The following is a 22,611-nucleotide window of genomic DNA, read 5'->3' on the forward strand; positions in this document are numbered from 1 at the left end:
ACAGAATAATGGATGACTTTGCATGATTGTTGATCTTGCCATATGATAGCCTATTATGTGTGTGTGTGTGTGTGTATGTGTGTGTGTGTATATATATATATATATATATATATATATATATATATATATATATATATATATATATATATATATATATATATATCTCACTGTCTGTAGTGATACAGGCCCTTTGTTTATATTCTGAAGGCTTTTATATACAGTGCTCATACAGTTATACCAATCAATCTGATCAACTCACCAATACAGCTCAGTATCATTGTATGTACCAATATCTGCACTGTATTATTTCCAATTAGTTGCAAGAAAAGTCCATCTCCAGCCTGTCTGCACATCAAAGGATACATTTTTGATTCCTCTAAACAGGTCCAAAAACTCATCTGTTGCATAATATGTTATCTGTTCCTCTCATAAAATCTAAAATAGTCATTTCAAGATTTTTATGCACAAGTAAATAGCTACACAAATAAATAAGTCCCCTTCAGAAAAAATGTAATGCAAAATTCAAAATAAACACCTAAGGTAGAATCCTAATATTAACAGAATCTATAATTTAAAAAAATCTCATTCCACCCAAAACTCTCATGAAGCCAAAAACATTCTTGCTAAACCAAACAAGAAACGCCAAATCCTGATCAAATCAATCAAAGCCAGATATGAGGCAAAAATAGCCACCCGGGCAAAATTTAATTACAAAGCCTTCTTTAATTGTTAGAAATCTCAAAAAAAGACAATGCCCAGCACTGTGTTGAGCTAATAATAAATGAGATAACATACTCAGATCCAAAGGACATTGCCAGTCAACAAGGGGACAAATTCAACTCCAACTTCACCCCTTCCTCCGCTCCAGTATTCCCTGATTAAGTACCCACATCTACCCACCCTCATAAAATCTCCCAAGAACAAGTCCTCAAGGCAATATCTAATTCCAAGCTCACTATGTCTATGGGGCCAGACACCACAGAAGGCTACTTACTGGCTAGCCTGGAAAATGAATTGTCAGACCACCCTGTAGTAGCTATTCAATATTAGCCTTAAAACAGGCTTTCTGCAAGGTGAATGGAGGACAGCAACAACAATTCTCTTAGTCAAAGGTGAAGCTAAAGCAGACAAAAGTAATCACAGACCTATAAGCCTTACCAGCCTCATGCGCAAGGCTATGGAAAGGGCCATTATGGAACTTGTAAAGAGGAATATAGGTGACCTACAGACCCTTGTCCAAACCCAGTTCAGATTAGTCAAGGGCAGGGCCAGCCTAGTTAACCTGACAGTTTATTTGAAAAAGTCACTGAAACAATAGACAAGGGCGAATCAGTTCACATTGCCTATCTGGACCTTGAAAAGGCATTTGATCCCATCCCACATTCAGGTATCATAGATAAACTCTGCCAGCTAATAGTTTACTGGATAGCAAATTGGCTTACAAATAGAACACAGGAAGTAGGGGTGAGTGGCTCTATCTCCATGAAAAGACTTGTCATTAGTGTATCACCCCAGAGTTCAGTTAGGATTGTGGCTGACCAAATCTGCAGATGAGTGAAAACTCAGTCCAATAATAAACTTCCCAGAATCCTTCAAGAGGGCCTGTCCCAAGCAAATAGTTGGTGTGAAAACTATGGAGTGAGACTAAATGCCAAGAAATGGATGATTGTATCCATTGACAAGCATGATTCCTTTTAAAGCTACCATAATAACAACACCGTCTGGAAAATGATCCTGTAGTTACAAATTTGGGAGACTATGTTGACAATGAACTGTCCTTTGATCACCATGTATCCACTATTGTAAAGAAACTGGTATGAGCAACCTTTTTCATCACACAGTATACATCATATAAAAAGGACTGCTTACTTGAATGTTGCTTCATCTATATAATGTATTCACATCCATAGCTACTAGTTTTCTCATATACAATCTCATAGTAAAAAGAAGTACTGTGCCTTTAATTATAATGAAGGAAATTATACCTCTTTGCTAGCTGGCCTCCTTTTGGTTTGCAACAAGGGCGTGTCACAGATGAATGGCTGTGATGCCTTATAAATACAAAAGCTGAACAGTTCTTTTTATACGATCTGAGGAAGACATATTTGCCAAAAGCGCTTATCAGAAGACTGAGGACTGCTTGTTTTATGTTATATTCTTTTTATTAAAGTTTTGATTTTATTATCAAGTTTTACTGCCATGGTGGACAACAGGAGTTTTTAGTAAAATTCATTGACATGGTAGAACATTTGTTTCTGCTGCTGTCCTTGTTAAAAATTTGATTTGAAAACATTACTCATAATGAAATAACATACACTACTGTATGCTTATCAAATGGGTATGAGGGACAGGTCTACTTTGGAAGCCTAAAGTTTCAAAACTTCAAACTTCATATGGTCAAGACCATAAGATGGAAGTTTTGAAACTTTGAATGGTTTAAATGGAGATTGCTGTACAGCGTGGAATGGAAAATTTACCATTCTCTTCACTGCAGTGCTGTAGAGCTTGTCTTCCTGCATAAAAGAACTTTCAAAACTTCAATGTCATGGTCTTGGCCATATGAAGTTTGAAGTTTTGAAGGTTTGAGCCTCCAAAGCAGATTGTGAGGGATAGATATCATACACACCACCTTCACTAATATTTCATGCAGCTGTAGAAGCTTCCTCAGTAATTGTAATTGTCATTGGTTTAATTTTACCATTCATTCAGTTATCTATATGAATATATCATAGTTTTTAAGCCAACCTTCATCAGCAGACAACCGTTGCTGTTGCAAATAATGGTAACAGCCAGTGTCCACTCCCACTCTGATTATTTCAGTGCCATCATTCTACATATCAAACTTATCTCCGTTAAAGAAGGTATACCTCATCTGGTGTTAAATGGATAATTGTTGGAGGCACCCCCACCCTCAAGTATTGGTATGGGCAATTGCATTCTGCCTTGGCTTACTTCAAGCATGTCCTACCATATCATTTGTTTTCTTTTTACACTGTGATAATGTGTAGTTTCTGCCACCTACTGCGTTAATGTTGAGGACAACTTGATTCCTGGTTTTATTCCTCTCAGCTTGTTTGGAATCGCCTTTACCAAACACAGTTCCCATATTTCTTGAGGAATGCCATAAGGCCTTGAGACCTTGTTTTGCATTGTTACTGCATATTAATAAAATAAAAAAAGGCCACACTCATACACAGAAACTTTTGACTGTAATCACCATTCAAACTGTACAACATTGACCGTGTGTGCCTGCTACTCTATAAAAATGTTACATGACACAAAACCATGTTTATATGCACATACAGTCCAGCCAATTGAAGTTGTGCTACAACGTGAATTGCAGTACATTGCATCAATAAAGCAAACACTTTTTTTTAAATGATTCATCCTCCTACCCCAGCACTGCCATGTACTCATACCATTTTTCATTCATAAGTGACAGCCAGAAATCTCCAGAAAAGAAGCATGTATGTTATGTCAAAAAAAAATCCTTACCACTGCAGTACTTCACAAATTAATGACTGCATTTCTGTTATCTATGCTCAATCACTAAATGATAATAAAATAATCATTTTATAAGTGATCATTAATCATTTGCAATTATGCTGTACTGAATTCTCACATTAATACCCATCATGACATGCACATAATATTGGTAAAAGCAACATTTCTTTATTTTAATTCAATATGTTGACCTATTTGTAAGTGCTTCATATTAAATAATATTTTTTATGTTCTTATAGTGTAGCATACAGTGTAAAAGGGCTAGTATGTTTATTCCTAATAGTACCCCAACCATTAGATTAGGACCATTAGAGCGTTTTATAGTATGTGTGAGAGTGACATTTACAATATGTTTTTTAGAAGTAATAAAATAAGTTCTATAATGTTAGTATTGAAGAAAAACAAGCACTAATGGATTTATCTAAAAAAAAATAATTAAATTGTCTTATAAAGGTGGCAAAATTGTGATGAATACATGTGATTATTTTGAATGGATGTTTTTATTATTGTTAGATACTAATACTTTTAGAAAGTTAAGTAGAATGGAATTTAATGACTATTTATAGAGTAAAAAATTGTTATATAATTTATTAATGGAGTCTACTTTCTGTACAGAATTGTACAATTATCTTTATCAAGCTAATCTCACTATTCCAATTATTTACGGCCTACCAAAAATTCATAAAAATGTAATAACTCCTCCCATGAGACTAATAGTGTCTGGAAATAGGTGGATTACTACAACTCTATCTAAATATTAGGAGAAAGAGCTGCATAATCACCTGAATTACAGCCAGAGCTTTATTAAAGATTGTAATGATTTTTTTTATCTGCATTATATGTCTGACTACAAAATAGAACAACTGATAACCTCTTATTAGTTACATTAGATGTGAAGACTTTATTTATAGTAATTCCTAATGATGTTGGGGTTCAGTACATCAGAAAATATCTTTGTACCCATAGTGAGTTTTCAGCTACCAAAGTAGAAATGCTGTGTTCATAGGCTCATAGGTATGTACTAGGCTATCGGCCTGAGGGCCTACGTAAGCCTAGCCAACAAGGTTCCCTGGCTTACGCCACCCAAGAAAGTTATTTTCCTGTGCCACTGTCGAGCAGAGACACAGAAGTGATCCCCGGGGTGTATTTCCTATTTCCCATCCATTCATCAAGATTTTCTTGAAGAGTGCTAATGAAGAACTGTGCCTGACATAGATGGGTAGCCTGTTCTGGAGTATGGGAATTCTATGGGATAAGAATCTATCCCTCCAGCTTGTCCTGTTTATTGTGGTGACAAGGTTTAGGTCCCAAGAGCATGTAGCTCAGAGGGATTGGGATTTCTTTTGGTGTAGCATGTCCAACAGCTCTAGGTTTGACACAGCTTTATATGTTAGACAGAGATCATCTCAGAGTAGGTGATATGCTACAGAGTAAAGCTGGAGTTTTTTGAGACGGTCAGTGTAAGGCATCTGTTTGAGGCCAGTAATCCTCTTTGTGAGGTACTTCTGTGGCTTTTCCAGCTGCTGCAGATGTCTTGTGAGGCACATTCTAAAAGGGGCATTGTACTCTATAATGGGTCTAATGAGTGTCGAGTAGAGGGGAACAATGACCTCTTTTTTTCCTGGATGAGAACACTTTTATGATGAGGTGTGCCACATAGAAGGACTTCTGACTATTGTGGTGATGTGACTATCAAAGGACAGACTATTGTCCACCTGGGTCCCAAGGTCTCTTATCACACATTCGGTGTTAAGTAGACTGCTGTCTATGTAGTAGTTCATGGGTACAGAGTTTTTACCAAAGGAGATGACAATGCACTTTTTGGCATTGAGCTTGAGGCCATGGCTCTGACACCAGGCATCTGTCTCAGCGAGGCCCTTCTGTAGGATTTCCACATCATTTGGGGACTTGACTATGGCTCCTAGTTTGCAGTCATCTGTGAACTTTATTTGCCAGAGGCCTTCTGTGTTAGCCTGTACTTCAGAGAAGTAGATACCAAACAGGAGAGGTCCCAGGACTGAACCCTGTGGTACTCCACTTGTCACTGATTTGAGGTAAGATTTGGAGTGTGCAATTATTACCGTGTGGGTTCTGTCAGTGAGCCAGTTGGCAACCCATCTTGTGATGTAGGGATTTATACCTAGTTTAGTGAGTTTAGCTATAATTCCAGAATGGGGGATGATGTTGAAAGCCTTGGCGAGGTCAAGATAGGCTGTGTGAATCACCTTACCCTCATCTACGGCTTTGGTGACTTCTTCAAAGAAGTTGATCAGGTTCAGAAGGCATGATCTGCCTTTCACAAACCCGGACTGGGTGGGATCTAGAGTTTGGAGGTTACCAATGTCTTTGTTTATGTGTTTCATGATGATACGTTCCATGGCCTTGCAGACCAAGCTCATCAGGGTAATAGGGCTGTTGCTGTACTCCATTCAGTGGGCACAAAGCCTGATGTGAGGCTATGATTGAACAGGATGCTTAGGTGGGGAGCCAGTTCATTCTGAAGTTCGTGTAAATTGCAGTCTGGGATATTGTCCGGTCCCATGGATGCAGTGTTTTTGGCTTAAGAGAGTGCAGCTTTTACCTGTGTAGTTGTGATTACAGTAACTCTGCATTCTTCCTGTATAGATATGAGCCCTTTAGGGGGTGAGGGGGGTAAAGTTAGCACTGAACCTATCTACCAGGATGTTGGCAATATCAGTTGGTTCTGTAATTTTCTTGCCGTTGTGCTGTAACTCAGAGCAGATCTAGGTGTTGCCATTGAGATTCTTGACATAGCTATAGAATGCTTTGTGGTTGTCCTTAGAATCAGTGGCAATTTTTTTTTCATAGCTAGCTTGGGACGATCTTATAAGGGATCTCAGCTTCTTACTGAGGCTGACCAGGGAGCTCCTCCACTCATGGGATTTTACTTTCTTTTGCAACAATTTCTTCCTTCTGTTGTACAGTTTGTTTATGGCAGGGGACCACCAGATTGGCTTCCTTTTTTTGGAGGATAGCGCCTTGGTACTGTTTGGGATAGCACAATCCATGCACTCATGTAAGTTCTTATAGAGTGCATTTGTGTAAGATTCAGCAGTCTTAACTGTATTGTCCATCTGTATGGGTGTCAAGAAGTTCACCATTTCTGTCTTAAGAAGCATGAATTTGACTTTGGAGAAATTTTTTACTATGGTTTCCTTAATGGGGGGTGGGGGCGTGATGTGGAGATCAAGGGTGATGAGCTTATGGTTGGATCGGACCAATGAGGAGTTGATTTCAGGTGTGGAACACCAGTCACTCATGTTGGTAATGACTAGGTCTAGGATACTGTTGCCTCTGGTGGGGGTGTGGATAAGTTGATCCAGGGGGTTGGAGTTTATGGATTCCAGAAAGCGTTGTGTGAAGGAGTTGGTACACAAGTAGTTTTCTCAGTTAATGGTGGGGTAGTTGAAATTGCCCATTATTATGGTGTTTGGCTGAACCATAATATTTCCCAGTACATCATGAAAAGAGGAGTGGGAATCCTGTGGTATGGTGGGGGATCTATAGCAGGTTACAGTTTGGATTGCAGTTTTTCCCAGAGTTAGTTGCACTTGGATAACCTTGGATGCATTATGCTGAACAACTAGCCTGGAGTTGTGGATATCCGTAATGAATATGGACACATCTCCACCTTTGGTGTTCCGGTCCAGGTTACATGGCCGAAAAGTGTGGTATGAATTATAGCCTGGTAGTGTAGTGGTGCTTTCTGGAGCCTTGAACCAGGTCTCACTCACTGCACAGATATCGATGTTCTCCATTTTAAGGTGTGCCTCGAGTGAGTGCATTTTGAGATTTAGACTTCTAGCATTGAGTAGCATTACCCGTAGTTTTTGCTTGCCTGTTCCTTTTACGGTGGTGAATTTGTCATTTGAACCTTACCTAAAAAAGGCACTATAGGGGTGGCAAAAGCCTTAGCCAGTATCCAGAATCCCAGGGGTGACAGGTGCAGGCCATCTCTGGCAAAGCATCCTGGTCTGTCGACCATGTCAACCCAAGCAGACAGATACTGGATCCCCTTACAATGACACCAGAAGCTTAGCCAATTGTTGAAGTCAATCATTTTGTCCTTGTACTGCGGTATCATTCTAGGTGATGGCAAAATGCTAGTCAGGGCTAGGATCATACCTGCCTGGGCTACAAGATCGGAGAGCTCTTCCATGTCTCTTTTCATTTAGCCCAGGGAGGTATGTGTCAGGTCATTCACACCAACATGGACAATGACAGAGTCATATTTGTACTTGTTGTGGAGTGACCTGAGTGTGTAGGTTATGTGGCGGATCCTGGCACCCAACAGTAACCTTCTCCTTGTTTAGCCTGGTGAGTGGGACATCAGTGTGCCTGACTATAGAGTCACCTTTGACTAGTGTGTTGGATATGTTGTTTTGCCTTATTGGCTGTTGTTGAGTGGCACACTGAGTCTGTGGGCTATGTGTCATTTGTGTTGTGTTGGGGGGGTGGAAGTTGCTTGTGTTTCTGCTTTGGTGGTCTCTGTTGCTAGGGCAGATTATTATTGAGAGCCTCCACAAATGTTTTTGTGTTTCTATGTGTGGATTTTGGTGGTGTAGATTTAGTGAGACTATGTGATGTTGGAATGTTGGAAATTGTTTTCTGCAACAAAGTGTTTATGTTTAAAGATAAATGATTTCATCATCTATTAGGCGTAGCAATGGGGACACCAGTGGCTAACAGCTATGCCAACTCAGTACTATCTGGGTGGGAAGACCTGTTTATTTATCACTCTAATGGGAGGGGTTCAGCATGATAGTATCACATCTTATAAACATTTTGTTGATGACATTTTTCTTATTTGGCTAGCTAACATTGAAACTTTACACACATTTATTGAATATTTGCAAAATACTACAGATTTTCTGGAATGTGAACTTCATTATTCTGATAAAAATATTAACTTTTTAGATTTAAGTATTTCATGTGTTAAATTTGATACAACTATACATAAGAAAAATGTTCAAACAACTAGACATGTTTATGCTCAAAGTATGCATCCCAGACATATATATCACAGTGTTGTAAAAAGTCACTTTATAAGAGCTAGTAGACCGAATACAACTATGGAAGGTATTTCACAAGAAATAGAAGGAATGACTGATGATTTTCTAAAAAGATGATTTGATCTTAAGATGATTAAAGAAAATATTGATTATCTCCTATCTGAGAGACATAAGACAGGCAGACCATGTTTATTTGGTAGTGAAAATACTTGTAATAGAAGGCTAACTAATGATCCTGATCAGGAATGGTCCATAATATATATTACAAAATATAACAGACTGATACCTCAAACTAGATCTATTATAGAGAAGAACAGGCTCATTTTGTGTTCAGACACCGAAGTTAAGAAGATTATAGGTGACTGCCTTCATTTTATATATATATATAAGAGAGAAAAAAGCTTAAAAATATTTGTTATAAAGATTTCAGCTCCTATAGCAAGAAAATGGGACCTGATGTTTCTAAAAATTGACAATGCCTTGTTATAATTGTATGTTTTGTAAGTATATAAATTCTGAGAAATAATTTTTGCATCCTATGTCACAACAATTTTTTAAGTTTAGTATATATGCCACCTGTACAACAGAAAATGTGACATCTATGGTGAATTGTGAGAAATGTACTAGATTCTATATAGGCAAAACTAATCAGAAATTGAAATATAGGATAGCATTGCACATGTCTGAGGTCAGTAGGCAAATCGAGAGTAATGTATTATATAAGCATATTGTATTACATGGTAAAGAACCTAGTTTTAAGTTTTGAGTTTTAGAGATAATATATGTTAATATAAAAGGGGAAGACATAGTCAATATTACTGAGTTTGCTGAATATAACTGGATAAGTGATTTTAGGGCAGACTCCCCACCTGGATTTAATACAATGAATAGCATTAAACCCTTATTAAAGGAAAGACAGTCTTACCTTACCTGAATATTTATTACTTAACACATATTTTTGTGAGCATATTTTTGTGAATATATGCATTTTATACATTTTTCATATTTTTGTGAATATATGCATTTTATACATTTTTCATAGACGTGTTTTTGAAATAAGTGATTTTTTAGAATGATGTTTTATAGGAGTGCCAGGCAATATTATGGTGTAATTTAATTAATGCTGTTTTATTAAGTTTTATCATGTGACTTGTTTGGCTGTTTTGTATTGCCTGGTATATATATATATATATATATATATATATATATATATATATATATATATATATATATATATATATATATATATATATAAAACAGAGTAGTTTTAAATTTATTTATAACACAGATGATTGAGTGGCTTGAAAGCTTTGTCTTTTCATTGTTTTTTCATTAAAATACTTGTGATGTTTGGAACTTTGGTGCTTTTTCTTGAAATGTTAAAATATTCAAATAAAACAAAATTAAGTCTTGTGCATTAAAGCCAGTTTAACAATACATTGAAATCTCTGCCCATCTAATCTCCTCTGACATACCTTGTAATTTCTACCCATTAAAAACTTTATTAAAATTCATCAGTCATATATGTATATTTATTTGTACAATGCCCCTCCAAAATAAATACATAAACAAACATGCTTGATGCTACAATGAAGGGAGTTATAATAGTTGTGTGTTATACTTCCAATTATATGGCTTACATGATGTAAATTATTTTGCATTTTTTATGCACAATATGTGCCACATTAGAATATATTCCTTTAAAAAAAGCATATCTGTGACAAAGCATTTTTGGTTAAACCAACTTGCCAATAATAACAGTACCCGTTGTAATCTCCCTAATGATTATCTGGGTTTGGCTAAGGTAATGTCACACCTCAGAGGGTGTGGCTCTACACCTTTGCATGACAGTCCTGCTCATAGTTTTTTCATTCTGCTACTGGCACTTTTAGTCATGGTAATACCTGTTAAGTCATTAGGCAATGCTCCAGGCCGGTCAGGTACATGCCAAAATGATCTCTGTCTTCTAATAGAGTACTACCCAGATAGAGCTTGAGGCATGTTAGAGAGGATCTGATTGGAAAAAGATTGATATCTAGCAAGTGTAGGCTGAACACCTAGAAATCCTGATAGGGATCACCTGTCCCAGGCAGCATATCACAGCTACGACAACCTGAAGAAGTGTAGGTCAGACCAGCTGGCTGAGTGGATAGACCAGTTAGAGGCAAGAAGACTAGAGTTCTATAGTAAGTATAAAATTACCTTTTTATTGTTTTATTCTTGGGGGGATTAACATAGATAAATCATATAGCAACATTACATAATTTAAGATATTAGCTAAAATAAATATGTCTACCTGCAAAACTGTATCTGTAAGGTTATTATAATAACAGAAAATGAAGCATGCACATATCTGTACAGAAAACTACATCAGCCCAGAAATATGTAATGTTTATATGATAATAACTGGTGTACAAATACAATTCAAAATTTAAATGAGTAAAAAAATAATGAAAAACATAGGTATACAGCTTCATAAGTACTCGAACAAATACTTGTTCATATCTTTAGGCAGAAAAAAATGCTTGCATTTCCAAACTTTCATTTCATATTGCATTACCTTAAATGAAAATTACATGCAGACATTTTGTGTTGGCCAGGAATTATATCAGTGTATTAGTTGTATAAGAAAGTTCTTTTTTTTTTTGCATGTACAACATAGTTGAGGTCAACCAGACATCACACCATAGTCAGACTGGAGGTTGGGGTAGGGTGGTAGAGGTTCTATACTGTGAATGTCCAACACATAGTTTACTGAGAAATTATCAGCATTATTAACCCTGTATTATTCCTGCATACATTTTTAAATCATCACCTTATATGCTTAGAACTGTTCACGAAGACACATATGAAGCACACACGTTTGAACAGCTTAGGAAACAAACTATTTATAACTTGTTTCTTTGTTCTGTGTGTCTGCACATTCATGTTGATCTGAATTCATGTTGATCTGAATTCAGACTGTTACATGCAAAGTATAAATATTTTTAAGGAAACATTCCACCAAAACTATCTACTTTGCAAATGTTTTCTTTACTGTTACTAATAAATCAAAGTATGAGAATTCAGATAGAATTACATATTTGAGGAAGTACACGGGTAAGCAAATAATTCAGTGAATACAGTAACTTAGAAATAACCCAGCCACTGGAGGATGCACAAGCCAGTGTATTTCTTCATCCGGGCCTAAGCCTGGAAAAATGGGGAGGGTTACATCAGGAAGGGCATCCAGTGCAAAACTTTTGCTGATCAGATATGCAGACAACAATACAGATTTCCATAATGGATCAGTTGAGGCCGGAGTTAACAATGACCACTTCGAGTACTGTTAGCCAGCAGGATGCTGCTGGAAATTGGGCTACTGCTGGCTGAAGGAGAAGAAGAAGAAGAGGGGGAAAGCATGCCTGGAGTCAGGAGGAGAAGAAAGTTAGGAGTGTGGAAGTGAGATTAGGAAATTTGAATGTTGGCAGTATGATTGGTAAAGGGAGAGAGAGCTAGCTGATATGACGGAGAGAAGAAAGGGTGACATAGTGTGTGCAAGAAACCAGATGGAAGGAGAGTAAGACCAGGTGTATCGGAGGCTGGTTTAAATTGTTCTGCCATGGTGTGGATGGGAGAAGAAATGGGGCAGGCGTTATCCTGAAGGAACAGTATATCAAGAGTGTTTTAGAGGTGAAAAGATTGTGGGATAGGGTGATGTTTATGAAACTGGAAATTGATAGTGTGATGATGAATGTTGTTAGAGCATATGCTCTACAAGTTGTGTGTGTGATGGATAAGAAATAAAAATTTTGGAGCAAGTTGGATGAAGTGGTAGAGAGTGTATCCAAGGGTGAGAGACTGGTGATTGGAGGGATTGCAGTGGGCATGTTGGTGAAGGGAACAGAGGGGATGAGGAGGTGATGGGTAGGTATGGTGTTAAGTAGAAGTAGAGTGAAGGAAGATGCACAAAGCTGGATTATATCTTATGCAGGAAGGCCAGTCTAAAGGAGACTGGAGACTGCAAAGTGGTGACAGGGGTAAGCATTGTTAGGCAGCATAGGATGGTGGTCTGTAGGACGACGTTGGTGATCACGAAGAAGAGGAGGAGGTGAGTGACAAGGATCAAATGGTGGAAGTTGAAAAACGATAACTGTAAGGTGGAGTTCAGGGATGATTTAAGGCAGGCACTGGGTGGCAGGGAAGGGTTACCAGACAGCTGGGCAGTGACAGCAGAGGTGGTAAGGGAGACAGCTAGAAAGATGTTTGGTGTCACATATGGACAGACGAAGGAGGACAAGTAGACCTGCTGGAAGAATGAGGAAGCACAAGTGAGTATACAGAAGAAGAGGCTAGTGATGAAGAAGTGGGATTGTCAGAGAGAAGAAGAAAGTGGACAGGAGTATAAGGAGAAGAGGTGTACGGTGAAGAGAGAGGTGCAGAAGGCTAAGGATAAGGCATATGGTGAGTTGTATGAAAGGTTGGACACTAAGTAGGAAGAAAAGGGCCTGTAATAATTGGCTAGACCGAGGGACTGAGCTGAGAAAGATGTGCATCAGGTTAAGGTAGATAAAGGATAATAAGCGAATGTACTCACAAGTGAACAGAGTGTGTTGAGCAGATATAAGAAGTACTGTGAGGAGTTGATGAAAGAAGAGCATGAGAGAGAGAGAAGATTGGATGATGTGGGGATAATGAATCAGGATGTGCAATGGATTAGCAAGGAGGAAGTAAGGACAGCTATGAAGAGGATGAAAAATGGAAAGGTTGTTGGTCCAGATGACATACCTGTAGAAGTATGGAGGTGTTTAGGAGAAATGGCAGTGGGATTTCTAACCAGATTGTTTAACAAAATCTTGGAAAGTGAGAGGATGCCTGAGGAGTGAAGAAGAAGTGTATTGGTACTGATTTTTAAGAATAAGGGTGATGTGTAGAGCTGCAGTAACTACAAAGAGGTACAGCTGATCAGCCACAGCATGAGGTTATGGGAAAGAGTAGTGGAAGTTAGGTTAAGAAGGAGGTGGTTATTAGTGACCAGCAGTACAGTTTCATGCCAGGAAAGAGCAGTACAGATGTGATGTCTGCTCTGAGGGTGTTGATGGAGAAATATAGAGAAGGTCAGAAGGAGTTTATTGTATCTTCGTGGACTTAGAGAAAGCATATGACAGAGTGCCTAGAGAGGAGATGTGGTATTGTGTGAGGAAGTCAGCAGTGGAAGAGAAGTATGTAAGAGTGGTACAGGATATGTACAAGGGCAGTATGACAGTGGTGAGGTCTGCAGTAGGAGTGACAGATATGTTCAAGGTGCAGGTGGGATTGCAGCAAGGATCTGCTTTGAGTCCTTTGTTATTTGCAATGGTAATGGACAGATTGACAGACAAGACAAGCAAGAGTCCCCACGGACTATCTTGCTTGCAGATGGCATTGTGATTTGCATTGAGAGTAGGGAAAAGATAGAGGAGACCCTGGAGAGGTGGAGATGTGCTCTAGAGAGGAGAGGAGTGAAGGCCAGCAGGACTAAGACAGAATATGTGTGTGTGAATGAAGGGGAGGATAGAGGAATGGGGAGGATGCAGGGAGTAGAGCTGGCAAAGGTGGATGAGTTTAAATACTTGGGATCAACAGTTCAGAGTAATGATGAGTGTGGAAGTGAGGTGAAAAAGGGAGTGCAAGCAGGGTATAGTGGGTGGAGAAGAGTGTCAGGAGTGATTTGTGACAGATGGGTACCAGTAACAGTGAAAGGGAAGGTCTACAAGATGGTAGTGAAAGCAGCTATGTTATATGGGTTGGAGATGGTGGCTCTGACAAAAAGACAGGAGTCAGAGCAGGTGGTAGCAGAGTTAAAGATGTTAAGGTTTGAATTGGCTGGGATGAGGATGGACAGGATTAGAAATGAGTATATTAGTGAGTAAATCTCAGGGTGGAGAATTTGGAGACAAAGCCAGAGAGGCAAAATTGCATTGATTTGGACATGTGCTTAGGAGGGTTGCTGGGTATATTGGGAGAAATATGGTAAGGAAAGAGCTGCCCAATGAGAGGAAAAGAGAAAGGCCTAAGATAAGGTTTATGGATGAGGTGAGACAGAACATGCAGGTGGTTGGTGTGACTGAGCAAACCGCAGAAGACAGGAAGAAATGGAAACAGATGACCTCTAATGGGAGTAGCCAAAAGAAAAAGAAGAAGACAATGACTTAGAAACAATAATAGTAAAGTTATATGCAAATGCCAAAAAATTAGAAATACAGGGTAACAAGAAATGCAGTAGCTGCATTAGCTGACTGGATCCCCCGGAAAGCCTGAATAAATTAGTGCACAGTAATTCTGTCTTTAGTTGATTTCAAAATTGTATATATGGGAAAATAATGAATAGTAAGTCATAAAGAAATATCTGAACCAATAGAGTGGATTCAGTATGTTACTGCCAGCAAGTCAAAGACACATGTTAGTACATAAGTGCAGTATTTCCATCTTTTCTGATTTTAGTACTGTTTATAAAGAAATTACTGATAGATCATAACAACCTGAAGGAATAGATTGCACACACTATATTACTACAAACAAGAGTGAGACAGATTTCGGTACACAAGTACAGAAACAAATGTCATTAAAACAATGTCCATGAGCAGGAAATATGGCAGGCATCAGCAGCAGGCTGCCCAGAGGGATGTCAGTGGCAGTAAATGCAGTGCACAATCATTACAGTATATAGGTAAACTATAGATAGATATTAATAGCCGGAGGAATAGATTGCATTCAGTACTGCAAGCAAGACTGATGCAAGTGCAATATTTATAATTGATTTTATAAGTTGCAATTATTTATGATGGTCGTTCTTAATCCAGTATTGAAAGCAAATACATATCAGGCACAGATATGATCCTTGTTTACTGGAAATTCCATCTAGACTAGGGTTGAGTGAAGGGGTAGCATTTGAGTTAGGGTTCACAGCTAGTACTAAGGTAGACAGGGAGGCTCCACTATGCTCTGTGCTAACCCTAATCCTGCCGCTACCCCAAAGGTAAGGTGGTATAACAAGCATCCGTGACTGCCTCTATTTGTACACAAATTAGAACTTACCAAGACTCAAGTAGGAGTCACTCTTGGAAGGGGAAGAAGATGCAGTAATGTCCATTTCCAGGGGCAGACCACATGACTCTCCAAGTGTTTCTCAGGAAGGTAATGTAACTGGTCAGGGTGGACAATCAGGAGTGGCCTTAGGTCAACTGGTGCCCTAGGCAAAAGGGCTGCACGGCACCCCCATCACACCACCTGGTGCCACCATTCTGGTCTATCTACACCAAATAATATAAACAGGACAATCACAACAGATTTCATGCAAGACACTTCAACGTTCATCTACACCTACTAGAACTTCTAATTTGAGATCCTGATCCCAATCAGATTTATGAAGTATTGTCAGATGACAAAAAGTGTGGGTGTGACACTTTAAAATTGCATGCATACATTCTTGTAATAGCTAGCACTGCTTAGAACTTCAGGGAACTATGGAAGTCTGTATGACATAACATAACAAAACATTGCAGCCACTAACACCACTGCTGAATGCAATAACATTCCAACAGCTGGCAGTTACCTCCACCTGAAGCATTTTTACATGGCTTTTCATGGAAACATAGCAATGAGAATATTACACGTTTAAATGAACATCCTGCCATTTAAAGAAACACCGCTACCACTGCCATGTCTCACTCATCGCTGGATAAATGATGACATCTTTTTTTGTCTCTGAAGTCAATAATTATTCTGTATAACAAAATGAAAATAATCCTAAGATGTGCAATACCTCATCAAACAGCATACTTTAATCCTAAAATGCATTCCAAAATATAAAAAAAAACAATGCAATGCAATCTCATTCAAATAAAATGCATGAAATCATCAACTATTGAATTAACTGCTTTTATTAATTATACCAAAGAAGGACATTCAGTACCTCAGTACATATGCATACCACTTCAACAGAATTTATTTTGCAAAACAGCTGAAAAGGTAATTATTATTTTTCTGATGCCTTACAACATCACTGAAGAGTCAGTGAGCACTCAGACATGACTTCTATAAACAATAATGAGTAAATGTTATGAAATTAAAAAATACATATTTTATGATAAGACAGTGTCAGATAAACTGTGACAGCAGACCATGCACCACACAACATAGCCTACAGATATCACTGCATGTATCAGTTATACTCTATGCCTTTTTTTAGCAATAAATGAAATGCTGACCTGAATGTCATGGTCCATAGTTCTGGACTGCATACTGCCTATTTATATGCGCAGCCATGTGCCATGCACAAGATGGCTGCACAGGGTCGCTTACTACTACTGTGAGCTGGTCATCATTAGTTGTAGTGGGACTGGAAATGGGAGCTGCAGTGACAGTATGGATCATTTCACCACCAGGCCATTGCATGGTCATGCTCTGCAAGATGCAACATGCAGTAAACATCCTGCATGCAGTAGCTGGTCATACTGAAGGGCACCAACAGACTCATCCAGACACCTGAAATGGCTTTTCAGAGGTCAAAGACCCTCCTGATGACAATATTGGTTATGGGACACAGATGTGGTATAGGTCTCTTCTGCAGCTCCACTTGGATTTCTCACTGGTGTCGTGGTTCATGGCCGTAGTCGATATCCAGCATCACTTGAAAAAAAATTAAAAAAAGAGGTGGGGGGCAAAACTTACCAACATAATGACCACAGGGCATTCTACCAAGCAGGAAGAGGTGGTAGACTGAGATAGTGTGCCAGATATGGGAATCATGTTCACTTCCAGAAAGCTAGGCAGAGACGTTGATGACTCACCCCCCTGCATCACACAATACCTGGCAGATGATGGAATGGTAGCCCTTCCTATTGTGTTACCACTCACCCTATAAACCTGAAGGAGTCTTAGTTAGAACATGGATGTAATCTATCTCATCAAGTACCACGGGGAAACATGCCACCCCATAAAAGACACATACAGTCCTAGATCAGTCCTGAGGTGACACCAGGTTATAGAAGTATTGATCCCCATGTGCCAAGAGTGCATCCACGATCTGCTGTTGTGTCCTCAAGGCAGAATCCTGTGAGATCCCCATCACGTCCCTAGTCTGCCTCTTGAAGGTCCCCAAAGCAGTTATAGTAAGTATTATACATAGTTTGATGTCCACTGGGATAGAAAGTGCATGCATTCTTCCAGTACTCCTATGGGGATCATGCATACCCACTAAGACCCTTATAATGTCTCTGCCTACTCTGGACATGTCAGGTATTCTCTGATTGTTGAAGTTATATCGAGTTATCCACTGCCTGTATTGACAACTTTTTGTATGGCAATCACTGCCAGGAGCAAGTGGTTTTCGCTTGGCCAAGACAATCAATTCACTCCTAGAAACAGCAAGACTAGCAGCAAATGACGGCATTTTTAAACACTAAAAAGTAGATAGGATTGGTGAGACTCTGCTTTATGTAATGCATCTATAGATGGCACGGAAAACCAGGAAAATTCCACAAAGAATGACAGACAAGTAATGCAGTGCTACATTAGCATGCATTGAGTTACATCATATCTCATTTTCATCTTATTAAGACATAATTTGCTTAAGCTTATTCACTGCCATCATTCATTAGTGTTAGTGGCCTCCAAATCTTGGCAGGCAATAAACTTTAGCCTCTGTGAATGAGTGCAGCTTAGCCATCACTTGTTAGTGTAAGAGGCTTCCATGAATCTTGACTGAGCCGCACTCATTCATGGACAGAGCAAACAGCCATAATACATCAGTGTAATGACTATGAATACCACTCATAATAAATTAAAAAAGATTAATTACTTTATCTATCTGCTACGAGACTATCAGGCTCCGTAACTAAAATTCATATCTTATGGTATCAATACTCATAAGTGTAATCTTATTTTGTTCATTTATTTAAGTTTCATTACAGGGATGGTGCATTGATCACAACAAATTTGAAATTTTTGCAATTAAAGTTTATCTTATCCATGGTATTTGAAAATTATTTTAGTCCTTTCTGAGATCTTTTTTTTGTATTTGATGTTTTCTGTCTCCAAGTGAGTCGTTTATTTCAGTTTTGAAGCAAGCATATATTTTCCTTTGGTTATTTTGAAATTATTTTGTGAAAAATAAATAATATGTCTTCTGTCATCTCATATGTTTTATGAATAAATTACATTATTCTTACATAATTTAATCATTTTTATTTCTTTTAGCAGTTCACCCCCGCAACGTTCACTGTAATATTTGCCTCATGTAATGTCGTTCATTCTGTATCTGACTGTGGCAGCCTTTGTTTACACACAGATTTCAATATAAGAAGCTGTATTCTACAACAAAGGTTATTGATTATTATTTGCTGACTTGTAGTACACAGCGGTGACTAGGAGAACCATCTGTCTTTATTTTCTGTTATACAGAAACCCTCAAACTCCACTATCTTGTTAGCAGTACAGCAGTGAGTATTAGATATACAGTTATGCTCACAAGTGAGTTGAGACACGGACATTACATTTGCCATCTGAGAAAAGTCTTCAGAATATAAGCCCTTCCTAAATGACAAACTCAGAATATTAATGTAGATTTCTCATATCCTATAATGAGAATCACATGAATTATCACGCATTATAATTCCCAGAAACCTGTGATTTTTGGATAATCAAACATGTTGTGCCACGTGATCTTCAAAAGCACACATATATTTGCGTTTCTTATGAAATGTGTAAGACAATTTCATATCTCCAATCAAATGTACAAATTCAGCTGCTCATGTTTCAATCCTTGTATTGTAACACAATCTATGTATAAAATTTTAGTTTTTTATTTCTAATAAATTATCTGCATGGGAAGCAAAAGTGATTCAAAAGAGAGAAGAAAAAAATCAGTTTGCATTTCAGTATAATAATATTTTACGCTAATTTATTTCATTTCATCCTGGAGTAATACTTACTAAAGTTATTTTCCAACTTTTTGTGTTACAAACAAGTAACAGACAACACAACTAAAAAAACATTCATACATATATACAAGAGTACTGAGGTCTCATAGCAAAAACACTTTATCTGCACCTTCCATATTTCTGAAGACATGTGCTAAACAATTGCAATGCATTTTTCTGTATCTTTTACAAAATAAGATATGTTTCACAGAGTAAAATGTTTTGTCAGATTTTATTTTTGTAAGTATATGCCAACAACTATGAGATCTCAGCATGTAAATGATACTGTCCTGATTTCTCATACAGATACCTTAAGACAGAAGTGTGTGGCTGCTATTGCAAGTACTACATGGGAAACAGAAAGTTTACCCCGAGGATCACTTCAGTGGCTGTGCTGGATAGAGGCACAGGGAACTAATCTAAGGGGGTGGCAAAAGTCAACACATTCTGCCTAGACTTATAAACGCCTTTGGGCAGATAGCCTAGTACCTGCCTATGAACCTACAATAGCTGGCATTGTAGGCCATTTAAGCCTAACGAGTTCTCTTCTGGTTCTTGAATCAAGCTATCCTATTTGTTTAGAGTGTGCATTACCCATCCTATGGTCGATAATTATATATTACCATTATTGAGAATGAATGGGATCATACGACAAATAAATTTAGGGGACCGTGCATGGGTAAAGCATTTAGGAGCTGCCTCTGTCTTAGCAGTAAAGGAGGCAGTCTTTGTTGTACTTGAATATGGAAACAAATGCGCTTTGTTTTATATGTATGGGGAGTCTGTGCCAGAGCAGATAAATCATCTGTGAGATATTGTCCTGCCAAACCATTCCATTAATGTTGCAGAAGAGGTTTATATGCCTTGACAGAGTATTTTTAATGCCATTTCACTTACTGAAGTGCAATAAATCCATCAGTATTGGGTCAGAGGATGCCTCGTATGGCAGACATAGGTCATCTCTTAAAGTCCTGTCACTATACTCTTTTTCCTACAGACTGCTGAGTCAGTTCATATAGGACATATTGTTTAGGCCTTGTATCCTTTTAGTAAGGTATCTCTTTGGGCATTCCCATTGTTGCATGTGTCTGGACAGATACATTCCAAAGGGGATATTATACTTAATAACTGGCCTATTGAAGGCTAAATAAAGGGGTACAATAACACCCCTAGATCTAGACACAATCCAATTGTTTATAATGATTGCAATACAGTATTACATTCTTATGACAATGGCCGCATGCTATTTGAATGTTAGGTTACACTCCATGTAGGTTCCCAAATCCCAAACAAATGGGTCAACACTTAGGGGTGTTTTGTTAATATTGTAGTTCCCTGGGCTAGATGACTTTCCAAAGGATACAATAATGCATTTTTGGCATTAGTTTCAGTCCATGATTTTTGGGCTCTATATTAAATCACTGAATGCTTAAAAAAAGCAAACGCTGATTTATTGACCTCATGTAAGCAAAAGCTTACAATCCTGAACACTTAGAACAGCGATTTTTTTCCCCCAGGGAAAAAAAATCGCTACTCCAAAAAATAAAAAAGAAAAAAAAACTTTAAAACATTACATAAAATGGGAGCTTCACCACCCACACCCCCCCCTACTTAAATACACCAACTCCGAGATCACACTACAGTGACGAAAATGGCAAAATAATGAAAGCAGCCAAGCAATTTCTTTCCCAGGGAAAGAATTCGCTTATATGCCGTTTTGTGCTTTCAAGTTCGATCAAGATGCATTCGAAAGAATGCGTCTTTGATCATATAATAGGGAACCGATTTTTGTACCAGTTATTTATTTGGGATAAACCTTTCTGCAGGATGGCTAAGTCATTCAGTGATCCAATGACTGTTCCCAGCCTGCAGTCATCTGCAAACCTAGTCACCCAGAGCCCTTTGGTATTGGCTTTTTCTTCAGAAAAGTAGATACCAAACAGGAGAAACCCCAACAAAGAATCCAGGGGGACTCCACTGGAGACTACTGTCCTTGTTGCGCTAACTTCCCTTATTTTGATTTCTTGTGTCTTATCTGTGAACCAGTTGCCAATGCAAAGGGGAACATAAGTATGTATTTCCACTTTATTTAGCTTTTATACTATGCCTCAGCGAGGAATTGCATCAAAAGGGTTGGCCAGGACAAAAGGTACAGTGTATGCCATTTTGCTTTCAGCCATTGCTTTGGCAACTTTTACAATAAAAGTCAACCAGGTTAATTAAGTAAGCATGACCTGTTCTTGACAAATCCAACCTGAGACAGGCCCTGTGGTTGGAGGTTGTCTATGCTCTTTTTGATTAATTGCAAGATAGGTCTTTCCATGACTTTGCATATGAGACTGGTCAGACTTATGGGTCTGTAGAAATTCCTCCCGTATGCTGGGAAATGACTAGCTGTTCTCTATTCAATTCACTTGGTACAAAACCTGTATGAAGGCTGAAACTGAACAGTGTTGATAGGGGTGTGGCTTATACCACTCAGCCGTCCAGATTCTCACAGAATGTCCCGATTTTTGCCTCGAATTTTTGGTCTAGTCCTCATAAAATGTATGGTTTTCTGGTAAATCACTGGGATGATTTGAGGAATAGAGTCAGTAAATAATGACATTCATTTGAGTTTTAGACTACATATCCTTTAGAAAATACATTTCAACACAAAGCCCTTTTATTTTAGCAACTTTTGAAGTTTATATAAGCAATATTTAAAATATGTCCATATTTGTGAGCCTTTGTCCCCACAATATGTTAGGCTTTGTCCAGATTTCTTCGGCTAACAGGTTGAGAGTTATGGGGTGGTTATATCAGATTTCATGCAATTTAAGATGTATCCATGGATACTGTCAGAACCTGTTGATAGAGTAGTTTTAGGACTTGGTATTGTAAGCCTGTTTCAAGTATATCTTGAGGGACAGACAGAGTATTAAAGTTAGAATTAAAGCACTAACATAACTTATTAAGCAAAATCCTGGTAAAGCATTTTATGCAAAACATTATTCTTTATAGAGTACAATATTGCATGTGAGTTTTATTTTCTATATTTTTAATGTAGTTTTTATGTATTTTGCATCACCTATGGGATAGTAATAGGATATAGGTTAGTTGTGTTATTTGGTTAGATTACAGTGAATTTTTTT

The sequence above is a fragment of the Protopterus annectens genome, chromosome 9.part0 (assembly GCF_019279795.1).
Source record: "Protopterus annectens isolate FY-2018-M chromosome 9.part0, PAN1.0, whole genome shotgun sequence".
NCBI classification, from domain to species: domain Eukaryota; kingdom Metazoa; phylum Chordata; order Ceratodontiformes; family Protopteridae; genus Protopterus; species Protopterus annectens.